Below are 6,241 nucleotides of genomic sequence, written 5' to 3'. Positions count from 1 at the left end.
CTGACTCCCTCTCTGTAAAATGAGGCTTTTAATGCACCACTGCCCCGTGTTGCTGTGACGTGGAATGAAGAGCCAGTGTGAGAACAGGCAATGCTCAGGTGGCACAGAGTGGGGTTCAGTAGACGGGAGCCCCAGTCCTCCCCTCTCTGACTTCATCTTCATGCAGAAAAGGGGAAGCTGAGAGCATTCTCCTGAGAAGACGCTGACTTCCTGAGCAAAGCAGAGAGGGTGCATCTGACTGCTGGGCATTTAGGAGGAAGGAGAGAGGGTCTCACAGAAGCAGGAGATAAATAACCACAGGAAGCAGGAGGCCACCTTGGTGAATGCCCCTGGGCTGCAGCACGGAAGTTCCTCCCAGGGCCCAGACAGCAGCACTTCCCAGGGTTCTCCCGGGGCACATTGTAGGGACTGGTCCTTTGGGGATGTCTCTGCAGGGCTATGGGCTATCCTGGAACAAGTCCTTCTTCATTCAAGGACACTGACAAAGACCCTGAGGGGAGCCCACTCAGGAGCCCTCAAAAGGAAGAGGAGCCTCACGCGGGCCTCAGCACCGCCCAGCTCACTACCTGCTTCAAGAATCACAGTCCTGCAGAATCCCACTTGGGGACTTCTGATTGACATCTGTGTGGATGGGCATCTTGCTGCCTCTGTATCACTAAGGACTTCCTCTTTAAGGGCAAGAGGTCACACTCTCTGTATGGGAAATACAGATCTTTTCCTTAATTTCCGGGGACCATGGGGCCAGGGAGGAGCAGATGGATGGCCTCCATGTGCTGTCTTTCATATAGAAAGGAAGTAAGGAAAGGTAGATTCCTGGCTGGGAGCTGGGTGTGGGAGTTCTCCATTCTGTGTGTCAGTGTGTGATCTTCCCCAGTCCCCGGCCCCACACCCTGTGCCTCTGATTTCCCATCTGTAAAGTGTGGGGGTTGTGGTAGACTCTTCTCTAGGTGCGATCAGCCCTCCACGGCTGACTTTGATGACATGTCTAATGGAGGGTTTAGCGTCAACAATTCAGAGAGGTAAAGGCTGGGGTAGTCTCGGAAACAAGTTCAAAATTCAGACTCGTGCCTCCCTAGCAACCTGGGCATGAAATGCATTCGAGGAAAGGCAGAGAGTTGCCAGCAATAACCAGAAGTCCCCACTCCATAAAACCCCAACAAAAGTGTTCTGCTAAAAAAACAAAAAGAAAGAAAAGGTTTTATTGACAACATAGACCTCTTCAATCAGGACTTTGTTCTCGTTTGGCCAGAAGACCCTGTGTTGGCAAAGATGTGCCAGTGGCCCCGCCCTCGAAGCGCCAGAGGGCTTTGGCAAGGACCCAGATTTCCTGGGCACCCTGCCTGTGCTGTCCTCTTCCGCAGGCCTGCAGGTGAAGCTGCCTTTCCCAGGGCCGGCTGTGGTGGCTGGCTGGTGGCGGCAGAGAGGGAAGAGGCAGACACTTATCCCCACTCTGCTGCCTCTACCTGCAACGCTTACCCTGTCTGTGAGCTTCTTCATCCAAAAATGGACACCATAACACTGTGCTGTCTTCCCTTGCAGGGCAGCTGGCGAGAGAACAATACTTGCAAGGGTCTTTACACTTAAAACATTTCCTCTAAGTATACTATACTTAAAGTATAATGAAAAGTAAATATAAAGTAATATAAAGTAAAGGTGAAAGACTGAACGTGTCACCCACCATTGGGATGAGGCAAGGAGGCTCACTGTCAGCACACCTGGCATAGTACTAGTCCAGAGCCATGAAGTGAGACAACAAAATAAATAAAACGCATATGTGTGGTGTGTGATGTGATGTGACTACTTACAAAGAAAATCCTGTGTTATCTACAGAAAGGATCCCAGATACAGTAAAGTTTTGGGAAGTTCTCAGAGTCAAGGTCAATAACAAAATTAAATACATATTTGATATGTATATGATCCATGATATGTATACCCATATATGTATATATACATACATACACATATATATTTATACATAACCCTCATTTATGATAAAATCCAAGTGAATTAAAAGTGGAATTACCCCTTCTTAATGTGATAAAGACATCTATGAAAAACCTGCAGCTGACATTATAACTTATGGAGGATGGCAGAATGACTTTCCTCTAAAAATGGGAGCAAAGCAAGGCTCACTCCATTTTCATCAGATATGGTACAAGTCCCAGCCAGTGCAATAGGTAAGAAATAAATAAATGAATAAATCCACATAAGAAAGGGAGAAGCAAAATTACTTATATTCAGAGTCCATGATTGTGTGTATTCAAAACCCATGAAATCTATGACAGCATCCTAAACTTATATGTGACTTTAGCAAGGTTCCAGAATCCAAGTTGATACATAAAAATCAATATATTCCTATGTGCTATAAGTGAACAAATAGTAAAAATCACAAAACAATGGTGCATGCCATAGCATCAAAAAGCATTATATATTTAGAGATAAAAGAGTTGCAAGACCAAAAATGAGAATTGTTGTTAAAGAGATTTAGATAAGACTCCAATAATTGAAAAGATGCACCATGTTTGAATACTCAGTATTGTGAAGATAATAGTTCATCCCATCTTAATCTACAGTCAAAATTCCACCATATTTTAAAACAATTATAAATTGGCAAGCTAGTTATAAAGTTTATAAGAAAAATGAGAAGACTAGAATAATTAAACAATTTTTTAAAAGGCTAAAATTAAGAAACTCATGCAACCTTATTTTGGCACTTGGAGGTCTCACTAATAGGTCTCACACTGGTGTTCAAGACTTACCAAAAGGACTTGTATCAAGATACACAAAGACACAGAATGCAGTGAAGAGTACAGAAATAGAATCACTCTTACATAGTCAGTGATTTTGACAAAGCTCCCAAAGTAATTTAATATAGAAGCAAGTTATATCCAACAAAAGTTGCCTAAATAACTATATCTAATTGAAAAAATGAGCTTCAACCCTACCTCACACCATACACAAGAATTAATTTGAATGAATTCTTGGCCTAAATAAAAAAGTTAAAGCTATAAGACTTTAAGAAAAAAACAAATCTCTGCCAACGTGGGTTAGAAAAATATTTCTTAGCAGAACCCCAAAATCATTAATTATAAACATATGGTAGATTGGACTTCATAAATATTAAAAAGTTCTGCTGTCAAAAGATACAATTAAAGGCTAGGGACATAGCTCAGGGGGAGAGTACTTGTCTAGCATGTGTGCATGTGGCCCTGGGTTTGATTCCCAGCAACACACACACACACACAACACACATACACACACACACACACACACACACACACACACACACGACTTAGAAAAGGAAGGGGAAGCCACAGATTAGAAGAGTATGTGGAACACATATACCTAATAGATGTATCCAAAACATCTTAAAACTCCTACAACTCAGTAAGAAAAAGATAACCTACTTTAATGCTACTTGCATAGTAAAATTATACAGACACTTTGGAAAATTGGCATTTTCTTATAAACTTAAATATATATGTAGGTGTTCACTGAAAAGAACTGAAACATCTGTGTTTTTAAGAGCTAGTACAAGAATGTCCATAGCAGCTTAATTCAGAATATTCCCAAATTAGATATAACACCAATGTCAATCAACAGGAGAGTGGCTTAAAAAAAAAAAAAAAAAAACCCTGTGGTATATTCATACAATATGTTTCTGCTCAGCAACAGAAAGGAGTGAACTATGAAATACACAATGGCACGGATGAACCTCCACTCTGCTAATTGAAAGAAGCTTCATACAATAGAGCATAGGATGGATGGTTCTAATCAGATGAAGTTCTAGAACTTGCAAAATTAATCTGTGATGATAGAAGTGGAGCAGCAGAGAGCTGGGGGCGGGATGGACGTGAATTGCCTGGAAAGGAACAGGGGGAGCTCTGTGGGGAGGTAGGACATTCTGTACCCCACTAGATGTATGGATAACAGGGACGATGTGCTCATCAAAACTCCTCAAATGCTCTGCGTATGACTTCTACATTTCATTATGTAAATCAAGCCTTGGTAAGAAAAAATCTCCTAAGATAAAAGAAAACAATTGAATATGCATAGAGGAAAAAATGCTTCCCTTCTGAGACCACAGCACACAGAAGAATGACTCAGGGGATCTGATAGCTCCCCGATGGCCTGGCCAGGGGAAGGAGAGCTTCCTGGAGCAGAGCAGGAGGGTGTGTCGGGTGTGCAGCATCGAGTATGTCATGCCCATCTAGCTGGACCAGGCCAAGACGACACCTCACATGGGACCTCATCCTCCTGTGTGTGATCTGGCTGGGACAGTGACCTTCCGATGCTAGCCAGTGGTCCTTGAGCAGGTGTGGCAGGCTGGAGTCAGAAAGGCACCACCAGAGCTCAGCCCTCTGCTTCCTGTAACAATCCCCTTACATCTCGGCCATGAACTAATTATTTGACTACCCTTTAAAGTGGCCCCTTGATATTCATGCGAAATAAAAAATTATTTCCCCTGCTTTCTAAATCTTGCTAAGTCCCCCCAAAGCTGAGTCCTTTAGAAAAAGAGACTTATACCTACCTCAGCTTCCCCATGTTCCTGCACCAGTTTCTGAAGGACAATACCCCTTGATGTCACTGCCAGTCTGACTTGCCCCCTGCCTCTTGCACACGCACACATCCATGCACCTGCACTGCCAGTGCCCCCCACAGGCCCACAGGCAGGCTGTCCTTGAGTGCATCTGTAGAGCAGGGCCTAAGCTGAGCTCAGAGCTTGCTCCCACCCGTGTAGTCAGAGAAGAGCCGATCTCCCCCACACGTCCGCCCACGCAGACCTCGAAAGCTAAAGTGGTGTATCGCTTCAGCTGCCACCGGAGCAGAAGGGACTCCGTTCCAACCATGGGGGAAAGAAGGCTCTAGGATGCCTGCTCTGTCCCCTTTTCCTCTTCCCTCTCTCCTTTTCCCTGGTGTGGCATCCTCCAGCAACCCAAAATTCACAAGTGAGATTGCCACACTCACCCTGTCATGTCACAGTTGGGAAATCCGGGGAAGGGGGATTGTCCAAAAGCCTATGGTCAGCTAGGGTCAGAGACAAGACCAGACCAGTGCCCTGCCTGCCTGCTTCCAGTGCAGGCTGTGTCTGCTGCACAGTGCTGACAACCCACAGCCTCACTCATGTTGGAAAGTGCTAAAAATGGGGCTTGGGCTGGGTCTCCTCCAATAAATGGATAGCTGAGGACATCATATGATTGCTGCCCTTTTCATGGGGTGGGGGCATAATAGAGTGACTTTGGAATCACCAGTAAAGGGAGTCTCCTCTTCAGTTGTACACTGGGAACATATGCATAAAGGTACAGCTCCTGAGAACAGCCCCCAGGGCAGTCAGATCAAGTCAGGTTACACATTCCACTGGGAACAGTCCAGCCTGTTAGGTGCTCAGGATGGAAGGGGAAGTCATGGTTTGGAACATCCCATCTTTCAAAATGATGGGGCAATTTAGTTCAGTGATTAAAAGCATAGATTCTGGAAACCAACAGACTCCAATGTTGCCCTCACTGTGTATGTGACCATGAGACACGGTTCCTGAGCTTTCTAAATGGGACAGACCATTCTTTCCGAGTCTGCTCAATACATGGAGCTGAGACTGGTTGCTCTGAAGACTCAGTTTCAGAACTCAGCAGACACAGCACCCGGAGGCCAGCTCTGTGCTTCTGCAACCAGTGTTCACTGAAGTGAGCAGGAGGCCGAGTAGGAGGAGAGGAGCTGTCCACCATCCTGGTGCTGATCTGCCAGGCTTTCAGCCACCTGGGCTGCCCAGAGACTTTCAGGCAGTGGTTGTGCATTAGTGGGAAGGGGGTGGGATAAGAACCTGGAATAAATGACTTTTCCTAACGACTCTAGTCCTGGAGAAAAAAGACAAGCTCTACTGCCCCACTCCTGCTCAGAGATGGGAAATCAGTGAGGCCAGACATCTTTAGAAGTTAGCACAAACCCAGAGAAACCTCTGTGGACTGGTTCAATGTCTCATGGTCCAACACTCAGGAAGATCAGACACACACTTCTCTGCTCCTGCAGCCAGTCTGAGTTGCAAATAAAGGAGTTGCTCTGCCACAGGCAGGTTTAATGGATTTCCAAGGCAAGGCACAAACCTCACTGGTTGTCTGTGTGCACATGTGAATTCAGGGACTGAAATGGCTCCACTTCTGGGCCAGGCAGACTCTAGCTGGACATCAGCTCTTTCCTTCTAGTCAACAGTGAGGCAGTCATGATGTAGGACACAAGGTCCTGGCCT

This window comes from Sciurus vulgaris (assembly GCF_902686455.1).
Source record: "Sciurus vulgaris genome assembly, chromosome: 4".
In the NCBI taxonomy this organism is placed as follows: domain Eukaryota; kingdom Metazoa; phylum Chordata; class Mammalia; order Rodentia; family Sciuridae; genus Sciurus; species Sciurus vulgaris.
The sequence above is the reverse complement of the archived record's forward strand: the minus strand, read 5'-3'. Positions refer to the sequence as shown.